Source organism: Cydia splendana, chromosome 4, assembly GCF_910591565.1.
Source record: "Cydia splendana chromosome 4, ilCydSple1.2, whole genome shotgun sequence".
NCBI lineage: Eukaryota > Metazoa > Arthropoda > Insecta > Lepidoptera > Tortricidae > Cydia > Cydia splendana.
Genome location: NC_085963.1, coordinates 2,059,304 through 2,075,778, shown reverse-complemented (window position 1 = coordinate 2,075,778; position 16,475 = coordinate 2,059,304). Strand labels below are relative to the sequence as shown.

At 37.5% G+C, this 16,475-nt stretch overlaps 1 protein-coding gene across 1 annotated transcript in view; it reads left to right on the top strand.

Annotated features, from left to right (window-relative positions):
* Nucleotides 1–7,807: 7,807 nt before the first annotated feature.
* Nucleotides 7,808–16,475, top strand: part of LOC134789573 (uncharacterized) — a 31,174-nt gene continuing 22,506 nt past the window's right edge. Inside the window, exon 1 of the mRNA XM_063760143.1 lies at nt 7,808–7,888. The gene's annotated coding sequence lies outside the window, so the exon portion shown is untranslated. The remainder of the gene's footprint in view (nt 7,889–16,475) is intronic.

Here is a 16,475-nt window from a genome sequence, read left to right as displayed (position 1 = left end):
AAATTAAATATTTATTCAACGGTCAATCTTACGAGCCACGACATCCATGCGAGCCAAGAAAGTGCTGGCAGTTAGTGCATTTTGTGACGCAAGTGTAAATGTGATGTGCACATGACTTGCCCTTAAAACTACTCTGTATGGCTAACAAGGCAGTGGCCATATAAGGACCACGTAGCACCATTGGTCTCGAGCAGTGGGCATATAAAAACCACCGGGTTTTTTTTATTGAATTAGGGGTAATAAAAAAAATCAAGAAATTACTTTTCTTTTTATAAAATAAATAAATAAATAAAATAAAAATAGTTTTATTTGCCAAAAAGTTTACAAGATATTCTTAACCTATGACTGCCACACTAGGCTACGCCTGTCTTGTGGAGTCAGATTGAAAACAATGCTAAATTGAGTTACTTCCTACGCTGAAGTTTTAGTTTTCTAATAAATATCTAGTACTAAATAATATGTTTAATTATAATAACAGGCTTAATCTAACAGGAACAATCACAATTTAGGTAGAGTAAAAAGTTTACATCAATTTATACCATTACCTATCGTAGACAGCAATCATGTGAAGTGAGTGTGTTTGTGCTGTGAGTGTGTGTGTTATATGCACACACACTCAGCGCAGTGCATGCTGAGATGGGACCATTTCGTGACACTTTATTTTTCACTATGTTTTTTCAATGTATGTCTGTTGTCTGTGTGTTTACGAATAAAAAACTATTCTATTCTATTCTATTCTATTCTATTCTATATGACGGAGCGAAAATGACGGTTAAATTTCCATTATTAAAAGCCTACCGAGAGGTTAGACCATTGATTTTACCAGTTACCAATCATTTGTCTTCATTAGTTGTTCTGTTTCAATATAAGTAAGACTTTTTATCCAAGAAGTTACTATTATTTTAGCTTTGCTAGCAGTACAGTTTTTAATATCGCAATCTTTGTTTACTTTATTATATATATATGGCAAAAGGAAGTTTTGAAATCTTTTTGCAAAAGCAGTTTTTGTCCTGGGAACAGGCAACTTAAATACACGTTTACTATAAGAAGTTCCATATCCAGATTTGACTAATTCACGGTGCATTATCATTGTCAACCTATTGATAGCAAGCTTACGGACGCTGAGCACGTCCATGTCCCTATACACGTCTATTGTAGGGTAAAGCCTGGGTTTTTTTAGGATTACATTAAGTAGAAACCTCTGTGCTCTTTCTAAGGTAATCATTGCCAAACTAGTTGCCCCTCCCCATACGGTGATGCAGTAAGTTAAAATTGGCTGACAAAGTGCAGTATATATCATTTTAAGTAGTCTCCTGTCAGCTGCATCTCTTAGTTCCTTCATCACATAAATTAATTTTCTTACTCTAGCAGATACTGATTCAATGTGGTTAGAAAAATTATTTTTTTCATCTAGTGTCACGCCTAAGTATTTTATAGATGATGCTCGTTCAATTTCAATACAATTGCAAGAAGGTGTACCTTGTTTGCAGTTTATATCATGTATTCTTATTTCAGGGCGGATTGTCGGCTCTGAGGCAGCAGTTTTGTGAAAACAAAGAAATTTCGTTTTCGTGGTGTTGAAAGTTAGTAGATTACTCTTTAGCCAACTGTAAACCGATTTAATACCGCTCTGGGCGAGCTCTAGGCATTGCGGCCATGAGTCATCGTGAAATAGTATAGCAGTATCATCTGCGTAGCAAATAATATCCGCGTTATTTATGGGAATATTTGTTAAATCGTTTAAATATGCTATAAAAAGAGTTGGCCCAAGGATACTCCCTTGCGGGACCCCAAAAGTTACCGGTTTTGCCTCGCTTAACGTGTTTCCAAACTTTGTACATTGACGTCTGCCAGTCAAGTAACTACTGAACCAGGTTAGGGCCACTCCTCTGATTCCAAGGTGTTCGAGTTTCTGCAGTAGTATAGGAACCGAAACTGTGTCGAATGCCTTGGACAGGTCTAGGAATACGCCAGTACATGGATTACCCTTATCCAAGTATGTACTGACCTGTTTGGCAAAAAGAGAGACCGCGTCCTCTGTAGATTTTCCTTGTCGGAATCCAAATTGCCTTTCCGCATTCTGAATTTAGGAAGTTGATAAGTCGTTTGTTAACTAGCTTTTCTAGCACCTTTGAGCAACTTGACAATAGTGATATCGGCCGGTAATTACTTATCAATTACTTAGCATTATCCTTGGCACCAGATTTATAAATTGGTACTACAGCTGCCGTCTTCCAGGTGTCTGGAAAGGAACCATGTTCTAGACTAAGATTACATATGGTTGTTAGGGGTTTGGCCACGTAGTCTTTCACGCGTTTTAGAAACTGGTTGCTTATTCCATCTATGCCTGAGGCACCACTCATTTTAAGGCTCATGATTATACTTTCAACTTCCTGGGTGTCAGTTGGGGTCATAAAGAAAGACTTTGATGGTGATGCGGCTATTTTAATTTTGGATGCAAGGGATGCTTCGGTTTCTCCAGAATTGGCAAAAAATAGTCGTTTATGTAATTCAAAGATTCAGGTACGGTCGATTTTATGGTGGTATAGCCAGGGGTTCCATTATCTTTCGGGGTTTGTATTATTTGCTTTATAGTTTTCCACAGTTGCTTTGGATGGTTTCGATTTTCAGTAAGCTGTTTATGCTCATACTCGACTTTAAGTTTCCGGATAATGGTTCTATAAAAGTTCCTATAGCGAGTGAAAATTAGTTTAGCATTAAGGTCATTAGGGTTTTTACGGCTTATCAAATGCAATCAGTCCTTATGCTTAGAGCACCTAATTAACCCTGGAGTTATCCATGGCTTTATATTAAACTTAGAGCGACTGAGAGCCTTTTTTGTTGAATTATTTTGGATAATTGTTGTCAAAGCTTTTTAAGCTATTACCTACCCGAATCAGTAAAAAATGCGTCAGGCCTGTTTAAGGGTTAAATCCATTATAACTCATTGGAGACACTAAATTGGAGAAACAAATTGGTTAGTAGATTTGCCAACAAATTTGGAGCATTATATGAACGTCAGCTGCTTCTGCGTTGGCGGGTTAAACAGCGGCAGACAGCGAAAAAAAAACAACGGGTTGCACTCCGGGAGTGCCGGCAGAAGTGAAAACTCAATGACTAGTGCAAAATGTCTGCAGCACTATGTATAATTGAGGTTAACGTCATCTAGCGTTATTTCGTCGCATTACTTGAAACCCCTAAGCACATCACTGTTAGTACTCAAGTTATATTAGTACTAGTTAGAAGGAAACTCACTAGATGGCATTTAAATCAATAGAGAAAAACTCAATGACATTGTAACAGTTTTTCGATCAGGTCACGTGTCCGTCTTACGTCTTACGGTCACGTGACCTGTTGCGAGTTTAACATTTTTTCCCCATCACAAAAAGTGCACAGCGCCGCTGAAGAAGTTTTCACTTCAAAAAACATTTATAGTTTATAATTTATATGTATGGATATACCTATATATATAGTAGGCCAACGTTATACCTACCAATGTAGGTTCTACTATAACTAACCCATTTGCTAACGACGAACGTGTGAATGTATTAATACCGTAATACATATGTATTTATTTAAGTAATTAGGTACTGGAAGCATTACTAGAGCAGAATGTCGTTAACATACCCGCCATATTACTTTGGTGACTGGAATACAGATGTCACGATAAAGTGATATTTTAGGATGTGAATACAGCGTTATCCTAAAGCAATACTTTCAGGAATGAATAGAAAATACGCGTAAAAGGTTGTTTTATTCGGTTTTAAATAAAGAGCCTCCGGAGAGGAGAGGGCTTTGATATCGTTCAGAATAGGGAATATTAGGCAAAGCTCTGCGTGCTCTGCGTAGGTGGCACCTTTGTGGCACATACAGTAAACAAACCACATTGACACCTGGCCTACCGCGAAACAAGAAATCGAAATTTCGTTATCTAATCTCTCTATCACTCTTGCATATTCGAGCGATAAAGAGGCAGATAACTAAATTTCGATTTTCGCGTTTACCGGTAGGCCCTTGTTAACAAACCGCCTTGATGCATCAATGTCATATTTTATTGTCTGTGAAAACTTGTCAAAAAACAGTTTAAGGCACAGTATGTATAAGTTAGTCTATGAATTTACTGAGTCGGTAGTGCTGCACTCTGGCGGCAGAACATTGCAGTAACATCCCCTATTGAAATATTTCCCTTAAAAATGAAATATCACTTTACTCTTTCTTTTCTTTGTCTAAGTCCTACCCAATGGTCTAAGGTCTAAGTGCCCAAAAAAAATGTTATTTAACATATTCAGGGCCAAGAACCCGACTGTCGGGTACACTGTTCTTAGCGATTACGCGGTCCATACATGTATCCGACAGTCGGGTTCTTGGTGGTGAATGTGTTAAAAAATATGCGGCGCGATTCGGGAAATGAATTAGAGATTCACAAGATATGAAATAGTAAAGATATGTGACTCCGGCTGAATATTGGAGCGGCGTTAATAATAGCGTAAGCGCCAGCCGCCATAAGGTACCTTTTGCCGTGGAACGTCACATATATTTACTATTTCATATCTAGTGAATCTCTAATTCATTTCCCGAATCGCGCCGAGTTCCCAAAAAATCCTAATTATGACATTCTTTGCCACTAAGTGCTACGGGTTAGCGTAACCACGTTTTCGCCGTTTGTAGCGCGTAGTCGCTACGAACAGTGTACCCGACTGTCGGGTTCTTGGTCCTAAATGTGTTAAAAAATATGGTTCCAATATGAAAAATGTTTTATCACTTCGCTACGGAGCCTACGCGGCTACGGCGTAGACCCTCGTAGCAAATGGACCGTTGTAAAAGATAAGACACTTCACACACGTCACATAAGAGGGTATACAGCTGTTATGAGTGGACATTCATGTTTTATGGTGCTTTTAGCGCTATATAACTTTATGTAGGTAGATACATGAAGCCAGTAGGTACGAGTATACTAACAATGTCGTGTTAAATATATCTAGAAAAATATTAAATAGTCAAACGGTAAATGTTATTAAATATAGTAAAAACCAGCCAAGTGCGAGTTGTACTCGCGCACGAAGGGTTCCGTACCATTACGCAAAACACTTAAATATTGTTTTTATTCTGTTTTTAGTATTTGTTGTTATAGCAGCAACAGAAATATATCATGTGTGAAAATTTCAACTGCCTCGCTATCACGGTTCATGCGATACAGCCTGGTGACAGGCAGATGGACAGACAGACGGACAGCAAAGTCTTAGTAATAGGGTCCCGTTTTTACCCTTTGGGTACGGGACCCTAAAAACGGGTCACTCACGTATTTTAATATAAGACCAAGCTTTGCTCAAAAACTAAAAAATGCGCGTTCTCCCAGAGATAAGACCTAGATCGATTTTTCGGCCCCGAAAACCCCCATATACCAAATTTGATTGAAATCGTTAGAGCCGTTTCCGAGATCCCCTAAATATAGGTATATATAAATAAATAAATATATAAATAAATTTACCTACAAGAATTGCTCGTTGTCACGCTCACAGTGAATGTTGCTTGTTCCAGAAATGTCAATTTATAAGCGCCGCAAACCTCAAAGCTATTAATCGTTTTGTCGCTTAATCTGTCATCTCGACTAATCTATTTGTAAGAAAGGGATAAGAACATTAATTAACTAATTGAGGCTTGTAAAGTTTTGTAAATACGGAAAATGTATAGAAATGATAAGAAAAAAGAGAGAGAGAGTTCAAGGAGAGGTTAAAGAAACTATGGTTATCTGATCTGACTGATTAATTTGTCTATATTTCTATTGTATAGTTGCTTTATATCGTTCTAATTCTTTCCAATTTTTAGTGTATTTACCCCATTCCTTTTTGTCTAATATATGTATGTTTATCCTATAAATTTTGTATGTATTTATATCCTTTATCTTGGTACCTTGTTGTACATTTTGCTGCATTTGTCACCCTCTTTTCACTTTCTCCTCTCATCTACTCAAAGGTTAACTGGAAGAGATCCCTCAAAGGGATAAGTTCGCCTTTGTACTTCTTACTAATTGTATGTTATTTTTAATATGTCTTTTTGTACAATAAAGAGTTTACTACTACTACTACTACTACTATAAGTCTCAGTTTACTTCAAAGTAATTAAGGTGCAAGGGGCCAATTTCGACTACGGGTTAATTTCAACTAATCGAAATATCTTCCATGTTTTACATTATTAACTAGAGTCACAAATAACACACACAACATATCTTTTTCGCTACCTGGACATATATGACACTCTAGTTAATAATGTAAATACATATGACAATCACAATGAAAAAATCAACGATGATCCCACATCCTTGGATTGCCGGTCCGATGCGTTACCAATTCCGCCAGCTGACCTTCCGTCAATCAACGAGAATTTAGTCATTGCAACTGTGACAACGTCACTACCGACATCTGTGAAACATGGAAGATATTTCGATTAGTTGAAATTATCCCGCAGTCGAATTTGCCCCCCTGCACCTCACATAAACACTGATCGAAGGCTTCGATCATAAATACCCATCGAAGGTGTTTACTACTGTTTTATCATGGGAACTCGTATGTACTTATTTTTTAAAGTTTAAACTTGTATCTTATTACTTAAACAAAAGCTTAAATCTTAAACTAACAATGTAGTAAACTAAAACTTTAAACCAAAACGAATAAAACCAGCCATTCAACCCAATTTAAACAAAAGCGCTTAACGAAATGGCAACAGTTGCAATAAACCGCTTTCCAGTAGCCAAAGCGAATGCAAGACACCTTTATAAACACATACAATAATGACACAAGCGCCTCCGAAACCTACAGAATATAGCACCTTTTGGTTCTAGGACGTGTCAGGATGGTATTCCGTACGAATAGTTTAATTCCAATCTAATATTAAGAGCGATGCATTCCTACATATGCAATGCAAGGGTGTTGCGCGTTCAGAAGAAAATCACACACAAAAATTCGATGTTTATACACAAGTTAAAAATTTAAATTACTTATCTCAGTACTTTAGTTATAATTGTGTTATTCTATACATTTATCACATCATTCGCCTAAATCGTGATTATTATTTAAGGTTTTTTCGTTTTATTTCTTTTAACTTAATATTTCCTGTAATATTTTCTTAACCCCTTACCGCATACGAAGCCATATATGGCGGATATGATATTTAACTCTATTGACAGCTATTAAAGTTCAAATTTCAACAAATATTTTTTATTATATGCAGTAAGGGGTTAAATTAAGTGAGGTGAACTTATTTGACCAATGATATCAAGCCCAAATCTTTGTTAATTTCGTTTTTTTATAAATTCTCAGAAAAAAAGGTGACACCTGCAATAGTATTAAAATACTTATTATTTTGAGTAAAAGGTACGTAAGTGAAAACGAGACTCACTAACCCAATCTAATCTCAATAAATTAGTTAACATCCTTCAGAATCGCGGCTTCCAGCAAACTGCGCCGATCGATCCGCGCGTTATGTAAAACCCCTCCCCACCCCCCTTTCACAAGGCTCCAACCGCTCGGAACCTCTACGGAACCCCTATACACCTATCCCTCACTCAAACAGGACTATATTGTCCAAAGTAACCTGACCGTTTCATTCTTAAAATCTGTTTGAAATTGCAGCTCATCACGCTGGTTTTTCAAACCTGATAACGACAGAAAAGACCAGTATAGTTAGAGCTTAAGCTTCAAGAAATTAGTAGTAAAAGACGGATCAAAAATACTGGTATATAACCTCAAACACAGCCTTTACACTAGTGAATCAACCCGTCCACTGCGCATCGGTCCGCGCACGACGAGAACGCTCAGTTGTTTTCCCGGATTCTCCCAGATCGCACGAGAATCTAGTTGCTCGTTGTTTTCCAATGTTGTAGACAAACAAGGTAAGTGTGTTTGTAATGATACGTTTGTGTGTGTGGATGCAATGCTCGGTGATTGGTGCGTAATAATAGATGAATTTAATCGGAAATAATTATGATTACATGGTTCATGCATTAGATTAAAAGAAAAATTGGAGTTCAGTGGAAATAGATTAGGGATATATGATAACCTCTTTTAATTTAAGTATTTTTAACATTACTAATTTAGGGTTTTTTGTTATTCAATAAAATTTAGAAGAACTGAATTGGGATAGGTAATAAAGTCAGAAACAGAAATCAGTTAATTTTTGTATTTTATTTAACTCTTTTTTTTATACCAAATTTGGTTTAGGTATTTATTCCGACCAGAATGAGGAGCTTTTCAAACGAACTAAATTTTATCAAAATCTGTAAAAAAAAATGGTTCTTATTAAATGATCCTGTGGCCGTGTGGAGTTTTTATTTTTCTAATGGAAAACCTGTTTCCAGTTTTGAGATTTCATGTAATAACAATAGGGATCAAACATTTAATTTAATTATTTTAGTTGAAAATGTCAAATCAATATTTTTTAACGTCCCTATTCCTCTTTTTTTCGCTATCGGTAATACTGGCTGAACCGGCTGGTAATAATGATAATGCCACGCCACACCATAAATGCGACCATTGTACTAAATTTAGGCCGTAATTGTCCCAAAATTGAGAGTTGAAAAGGTAATTCTAGTACTAAGAGAGTGTACGTTTTACCTAAATGAGTTTTAATGACGCTTTAATGGCCAGATTTTGGGGACAGCTGGGGCGATGATTAAAGCTGAAACTCTTTGTTGACTTTCCGCGAAAAAATACCAGCAAACCAGTATGAGTGCCATATTACGAACGGCCCGATTCGAACTTTAAGATACGTCAAATATTACGACTAGATACGATACGGATTAGATATGTCAGTGTCAAAAGTGAAATTTCTTCAAACAAAAACGTCATTTTTGACACTGACATATCTAATCCATATCGTATCTGGTCGTAATATTTGACGTATCTTAAAGTTCGAATCGGGCTGTTAATGTTAGGTATATACCTACTTAGGGCTGTCATCCGTCCAGGTTTCCCCGGATTTGTCCTAGTTTGGAGGCCGGGGAAAACCCGGACACTTTTTATGTGAGGAAACACTTTATTGGATTTAATTATTTACCGGCATTATTGTGTACAAAGTAGGTAAAAATCGTATAAACACACGTCCGGGGAAAAAATGCGATTAACGCCCAATATCCGGGTTTTCTTAAATCTTTGTCCGGGTTAGGCGAATTTAGAGATAGCAGCCCTATACCTACTACGCTGAAAAAAAGTTTCCCAAAGTTTCCATAGGTACATTTGTTCGTTCCTTCGATTCCGTTACCGTCATGGTATAAAGTCTTTGAAAAAGGCAACGGAATGGATATTATAATCGCAGGACTCTTCGGATACTTAAGATCGAGAGAGCTCGGATTCTGAATGGAAATCACATAAAACATCCAAATATAAAAAAAAGTTTAGAGTAAAACTTTCAATAAAATGGCCCATAAAAACATAAAGTCGAGTTCATAAATATGAAGGTATACATTTTTTCACGCCATAGCAATGGATTTAGGTTAATGAGCGTTTCTTTTATTTTTTGCCGATTTTATTTATATATTGTGACCTTTTTTGCCACTTTTGTGTTATTTCTAGTAAGGATAGCGAGCCCTTTTCATCCTTATGGGAGAAATTTTTTTCCTAAAATTCCATACATTTTTCTAACTTTCCTTTTTGTTACCGCCATACAAAGTATATGGGGAAATGGTAACACAATAGGAAAAAAACTGGGCATTTCTTTATCCCATTAGGATCGAAAGAGCTCGTGATTCTGAGTATAAATAACACAAAAGTGGCAAAAAAGGTCACAATATATAACAATGGCAAAAAATAAAAGAAACACTCGAATAACTGTATACATACTCGTATTTATATATTCGACAATACTTGTTAATAATACCGTCTGGTTAAATCTCCGTAAAGGCTTCTATAGACGCTTTCATAACTTTATTTTGGGAACAACTGGGGCGTTAATTATAGCTTTTTAACTCTTTGTTGGGGTTCCGCGGTAATTTTAACAAAAGCCTGGCGGTGATTGCGGTAACCAGGGGCTGATTCGACTTATTATGACGCTTGCTCGTGTCATGACTTTTGGGTACAAGTGGTACTATAACGATGTATGGCCTTTAAACGCTTTTTGTAGTTTGATTGACCGGGTTTTTCCCAAGAATTTTCATAAATATAAACTGAAATAGATGTCATATATTAAAGAAAAAGTAAAGTATTAAAGAAGAAGCGCTGGTGGCCTAGCGGTAAGAGGGTGCGACTTGCAATCCGAAGGTCGCGGGTTCAAACCCCGGCTCGTACCAATGAGTTTTTCGGAACTTATGTACGAAATATCATTTGATATTTACCAGTCGCTTTTCGGTGAAGGAAAACATCGTGAGGAAACCGGACTAATCCCAATAAGGCCTAGTTTCCCCTCTGGGTTGGAAGGTCAGATGGTAGTGGCTTTCGTAAAAACTAGCGGCTACGCCAATTCTTGAGATTAGCTGCCAAGCGGGCTCCCATGAGCCGTGGCAGAAAGCCGGGATAACGCGAGCAGCATGATGATGACCAACATTAAAATGGGATAAGTCCGGTTTTTTCACGATGTTTTCCTTCACGAAAAGCGATTGGTAAAGTACCAAATTACATATATTATCGTACATAAGTTCCGAAAAACTCATTGTTACAAGCCGGAGGTTTAACCCACGACTTCCAGATTGAAAGTCGCAAGCTCTTACTGCTTGACTATCGGCGCTTCAATTAATGAAAAAAAAATGGTTGTCTGTAAAGTCGGTTTACGGACGATAATTTTGCGTCATAACGTCATAAGAAAACATTACCATTACATTACGTAGGTAACGTTACCATGGAGATCTGTCCACAACGTGACACTTTTTCGTGCATGCTACCGGTGCTCATCGAAATCATCGATTTATAAGACGTTATCACGTCAAAATGTTAGTATCACCCACCGAAGTTTAAATTTGACCCCGTCTTTTACTTTCACACCGAAATATCCACTAACAAGGATGAATAAGCTATATAAAACATAAAATATACCTTGCCTGCGACGTCTCGTCGTTACTGGCTAACTTGATATATGGCCGAGCGAGCCTTTTACCGTTACGAAGGCTTCCTGTTACAGGAAATGCTATTATTTCAGACTGAAGTTTGTAAATGTGTGGGCTCTTCATTTATCATTATAGCGTAGAGTAGGGTTTCCTTAACATATAACCCGACGTCCCCTTATAATATTTCACAGATGAATACGCAACTCTTAATTAAAATAACATTGTATTTAGTCACTATATAGGTCCTGTTGAAAAATACTATGTTAATAAAGGGTTCGTTTAGTCGCAAAATAAGTCGGTTTCTAAGGATGTCATCAGACGAACGGTCTGGCCTAGTGGGTAGTGACAGTGACCCTGCCGGTGAAGTCGATGGTCCTGATGGGTTCGAATCCCGGAAAGAGCATTTATTTGTGTAATGAACACAAATATTTGTTCCTGAGTCATAGGGTGTTTTTCTATGTATATAAGTATGTATTTACACTATTTATCAAAATAAGTATGTATATTGTCGCCTAGCCCCCATAGTACAAGCTTTGCTTAATTTGGGGCTAGGTTGCTTTGTGTAAAACGTCCCCTAATATTTATTATTTATTTATTTGATCTTAACCAAGTTTTACAAATCTCACATATTAACGACAAAAATCTAAACAAAAGGTTATTCTTACTGTGAATATTTTCCACAGATTATTTGCTAAATAAAGTTAATCGATTTAATAAGGGTTGCCGTATGGTTGCCTAAGTTCGATAGTTATTTGTCGGTAGCCGTGACCTTAACCGGAGAGTTTCGGTACCACCTGTTGCTACACGCGCCTGCCCGGTCCATGGCAACCAACTATTCTAATAACAAACCAAAATAGGATGGGTTGTTTTGTTGTACAAATGTAGTGCATTATTGTTTTCCTCCTTTCCCCCCTCCTCATCCTACCCACCCCTTCCTCTGCCTACAACAACATTTTGACAGTGTGTCGGGTGGATATCACACAAAACCTAATGGAAATACAAAAGTTACCTAATTATTAAAGGATTGTTGGGAATCTCAAAGAGTTGTTTCCCTTTAAAACGACATTGAAAAATGAGGCATGTTTTTCTTTTGATTATTTTAAATGTTTATTTGTCCAAAGTAACCTTTTGTAGTGCTCAATGTTTTGTAGAAATAATATTTTGTTTTTGCCTAACAATGTCGTTTCGTTTCGTTAGACAGTGGACTTTTAGTACTTTAATATTATAAAATATATTTTCTTTAAATGGGCATTTACATTCAATTTGTACCTGCCGCCAACTTAAAATTAATTTATGATTCTGAGTAGAAATTGAAAAAAAAACCTAAATCTAAAACCAAAGAAAAAATTCTTATTTACATATTAGGTAGGTACAGCTTATTCTCATTTACCTACTTTCATAAAATATCTTACCTATTATCAGGGGCGTATTTACCATAGGGCCAAGGGGGCCATGGCCCGGGGCGGCAGGCCGCAGGGGGGCGGCGAAGCCGCCCCCTTGCGGCTTTTTCTGGGCGCCTTTTATAATCAAACTTAGCTATTTTTTTATTATATTTTAATTGACATTTAAATTAATAAACAAACGAACGCTTCAAACCCCACCAATTGCTAAAAATATCTACCAACAAGTACCTAAATTAAGCAACATTTTCGTTCAAGAAGTATTAGTACGGCGCAGTGCCGGATTTACCACTAGGCTGAGTAGGCTGAAGCCTATGGCGGCAGATTTTAGGGGGCGGCAAATTTGGGTCAAAAAAATATTTTATTAGCTGTTCAGATAGGGTCGACCAGAATTTTGTCGCTCCCCTATTTATTTGTAAAATTTAAATAACAAGCCTTGTCGATTTTGCCGCCCTCTGTCATGTCAAGACCCTTTATATTGAGACAGACAGACGGCCGGACGGACAACAAAGTGATCTTATATGGGTTCCGTTTTTTTCCTTTTGAAGTACGGAACCCTAAAAATTTACCTACTATTTTCTCGAAAAAATTTCGCGCTCGCTACGCTCGCGTTTTCACTTACGTACGTAACATTATTTGTGACCCATCTGATTATATACATACGGGCGGTTCTTGTGTCTTCGTGGTATTGAATCTCACTAAATTGTTCCGATCCCATGCCGAAACTCAGTACAGATAGAGTGCTCTCGATATCAGATACAAATACAATACTTTTCATGACTTTCCAGCACCACAGAATGAGGGATAATGGTACGGCCTATGTAATACGCATCCCTACTACTGTCGTCTGCATAGCAATGATTATCATTGATATGCAGCAATGACAGCACAGAACCTAGTGCAACGCCAGCGGTAATGTCCACACTATCGGAGCAGCTTCCCTCTACTATACGGCTCATGTGCGTCTACCGGAAAAAAAGCTAGCGATCCATTTGTATAACATAGTCCCTCGAGCAGACTCGATGCCAGACCCGACCGAACTCCTTAGCTATATCCAGCCTGACTGCCATGTCTCACCTTGATTCTCAATGGCCAAAACCCAGCAGTACCCACCGGTCACCGATCAGATCAGGCAAATATAACGAGGTCGCATCGTCATTGAGTGACAAAAACGGCCCATATAAATCTGTATCTAGAATAGTGACATTAGTGACGTCACCTTTCTGCACTCAAAAGAATAAAAAATTATCTACGTTCCACTATCAGCGAAGAGCGCCTGAATAGCTTAGCTCTTCTTAATATAGAAGCTGAGCTGACAAACGTTTTAAATTACGACAGCGTTATTGATGATTTTGTCAACCAATTTGTACATAGGAAAACAATGTAAATGCCTATGTGAGTAAATGGTAAATGTTTAGTTTTTTTTTATTTCACACCCCAAAGGTACTTGTTGCAGGTTTTTTTTTTCTTAAATAAAATACTTTATCGTCACTGATGAAGGGGGGCGGCAAATCAAAATGGCCCGGGGCGCCAAATTTGTAAATACGCCTCTGCCTATTATACTAACCTAACCTAACCTTTTCACCTTTATTTCACCTTTTCTTGTTACCTAGAACAACAAACAATCCAAATTATCCAAAGCGATTACAAAATAAAATAGAAATTCCAAGTTAGATTGCAAACCCACGCGCTGCCAGGGCGATAAGTGGGTGAATCAACTTTTTCTTGTCACTCGTTGCCATGGTTACGGTCTCCTGGGTCACTCTTAAAATACTAGTTTTTTCGTATTTAAATGAAAAAAATCAAGTTTGTGATTTTTTGGTAGTTATAAGGCCTTTCCATAATGGGGCATCTACTAAGCATGTTTGTAGAACATGGTACGGCAGTTCTTCTATCAAACTATGCTAGTATTGTCTCCTGGCTGATAGGACAGAATAACAACAAGAAATAGTTGATCGACCCAAGTCAGACCTTTATTGCTGACTTTCGATTCGGCCTGGATACCGATTCAGACTGCCCGATTCGAACTTTAGGATACGCCAATAACTAGATCTAGAAACGATATGGATTAGATGTGTCAGTGTCAAAAGTGACGTTTTTGATTGAAGAAACGTCACATTTGACACTTACATATCTAATTCATATCGTTTCTAGATCAATTAATTGACGTATCTTAAAGTTCGAATCGGGCCGTGACTTAACAATCACTACACTTTATAAAACAAAGTCCCTCGCCGCGTCTGTCTGTGTGTTTGTATGTATGTTGTAACTCAAAAACTACTAAACAGATTGTCATGCGGTTTTCACCTATTGATAGAGTGATTCTTGAAGAAGGTTTAGGTGTATAATTTGTTAACCCGTACGAAGCCGGGGCGGGTTGCTAGTATGTTATAACTTGACGCAGGGCTCTAAGCCGGTATTGAAATACCTATTATTATCGTTAGAGTCTGTGCGGAAAGAGAAAGCCGTGAAATGTATAGGATCCAATACATTCTACGACTCTTCTCTTTCCGCACAGACTCTATGTCATTTCGTTCTTTGAAGTCCGGTTTTTTTATGGGGCAGGTTGTCCAAGTCGGCCTCCTCCATACAAAGTTCAACAATTTTTCGCGTCAAAAACTGTTTACTTTTACTTTTACCTCACCTCACCGAATATAATTTACAACTTGTAAAGTAAGTGTATATATATTGTTACATGAATAAGCGTTTATATAAATCTTAACAAATATTTAAATCAGAATGGTGCTCGTAAGAACGGTTTCCCGTAATGGTTTTCCGATAGACATCTCGATCGCTTGCCCTAGCTCTCAATTAGGCTGAGTGCCGGAACTTCGCTTCCAATCTTAGTTTTAGTGTCTAGTAATAAATTAATAACATATTATTGATTTATTAGTTTTCTAATTAAAAATTATTACAAAAACCGGACAAGTGCGAGTCGGACTCGCCTACCGAGGGTTCCGTACTTTTTAGTATTTGTTGTTATAGCGGCAACAGAAATACATCATCTGTGAAAATTTCAACTGTCTAGCTATCACGGTTCATGAGATACAGCCTGGTGACAGACAGACAGATGGACAGTGGAGTCTTAGTAATAGGGTCCCGTTTTTACCCTTTGGGTACGGAACCCTAAAAGAGTAGGTAGTCATAACCGCTACTTACCGCTTCCGGTGCAAAAGTGCCTATAACGGATCGGCATTACCACGTTGGATGGTGTATTTGTGTACCTATTTTTCATTGAAATATAAAAGTGCCAAAAATACTTACAGCGCCAACCTTACGGTAGTATAAGTACAAATTAAATTCGAGTTTTGAACTCTTATAGAAACAAAAGAAAGTTCCAAATTCAGAAGCGCCAAAATTGCCCTTGGTCTTACGAGGCTAAGAACGATTATTTCTTTAACCACATTTTAGGCAATGTAAGGCACATTTGCTTTGCTTCTTTTCTATTTTTTTTTTGCAAATATTCTTTACGTTTTATTAAGCGCAGAATATCTGTGAGTGCAAACAAGGCTTGAAAGCACAATTTCTGTTCAATGTTTCATGAAAAGAGTTAAAATCTTTACAATCACATCTCTTCTTCCTCGCGTCATCCCGGCATTTTGCCACGGCTCATGGGAGCCTGGGGTCCGCTTGACAACTAATCCCAAGAATTGGCGTAGGCACTAGTTTTTACGAAAGCGACTGCCATCTGACCTTCCAACCCTGAGGGTAAACTAGGCCTTATTGGGATTAGTCCGGTTTCCTCACGATGTTTCTCTTCACCTCTTTACAATCACATTTATCATTCATAAAATATTCATGACTAACGAAATAAATGGTAATCAATCGCAATATAATATTATACAAGATTTAAAAACTCTTAAAAGACTTAAAACAAATTGAAAACTAATTTCATTACTTAAAGTACCTAACCAGTTCTCAAACAATTAGCGTGATGTAATTAAAGTCATTTGTTTGGATTAGGCTGCCGCTATAGGCAGAAGCTATGCGGGGTTCTAATTAATCTCATTACCAGGCTGGAGTAAACAACAATAAACTAGTACTAG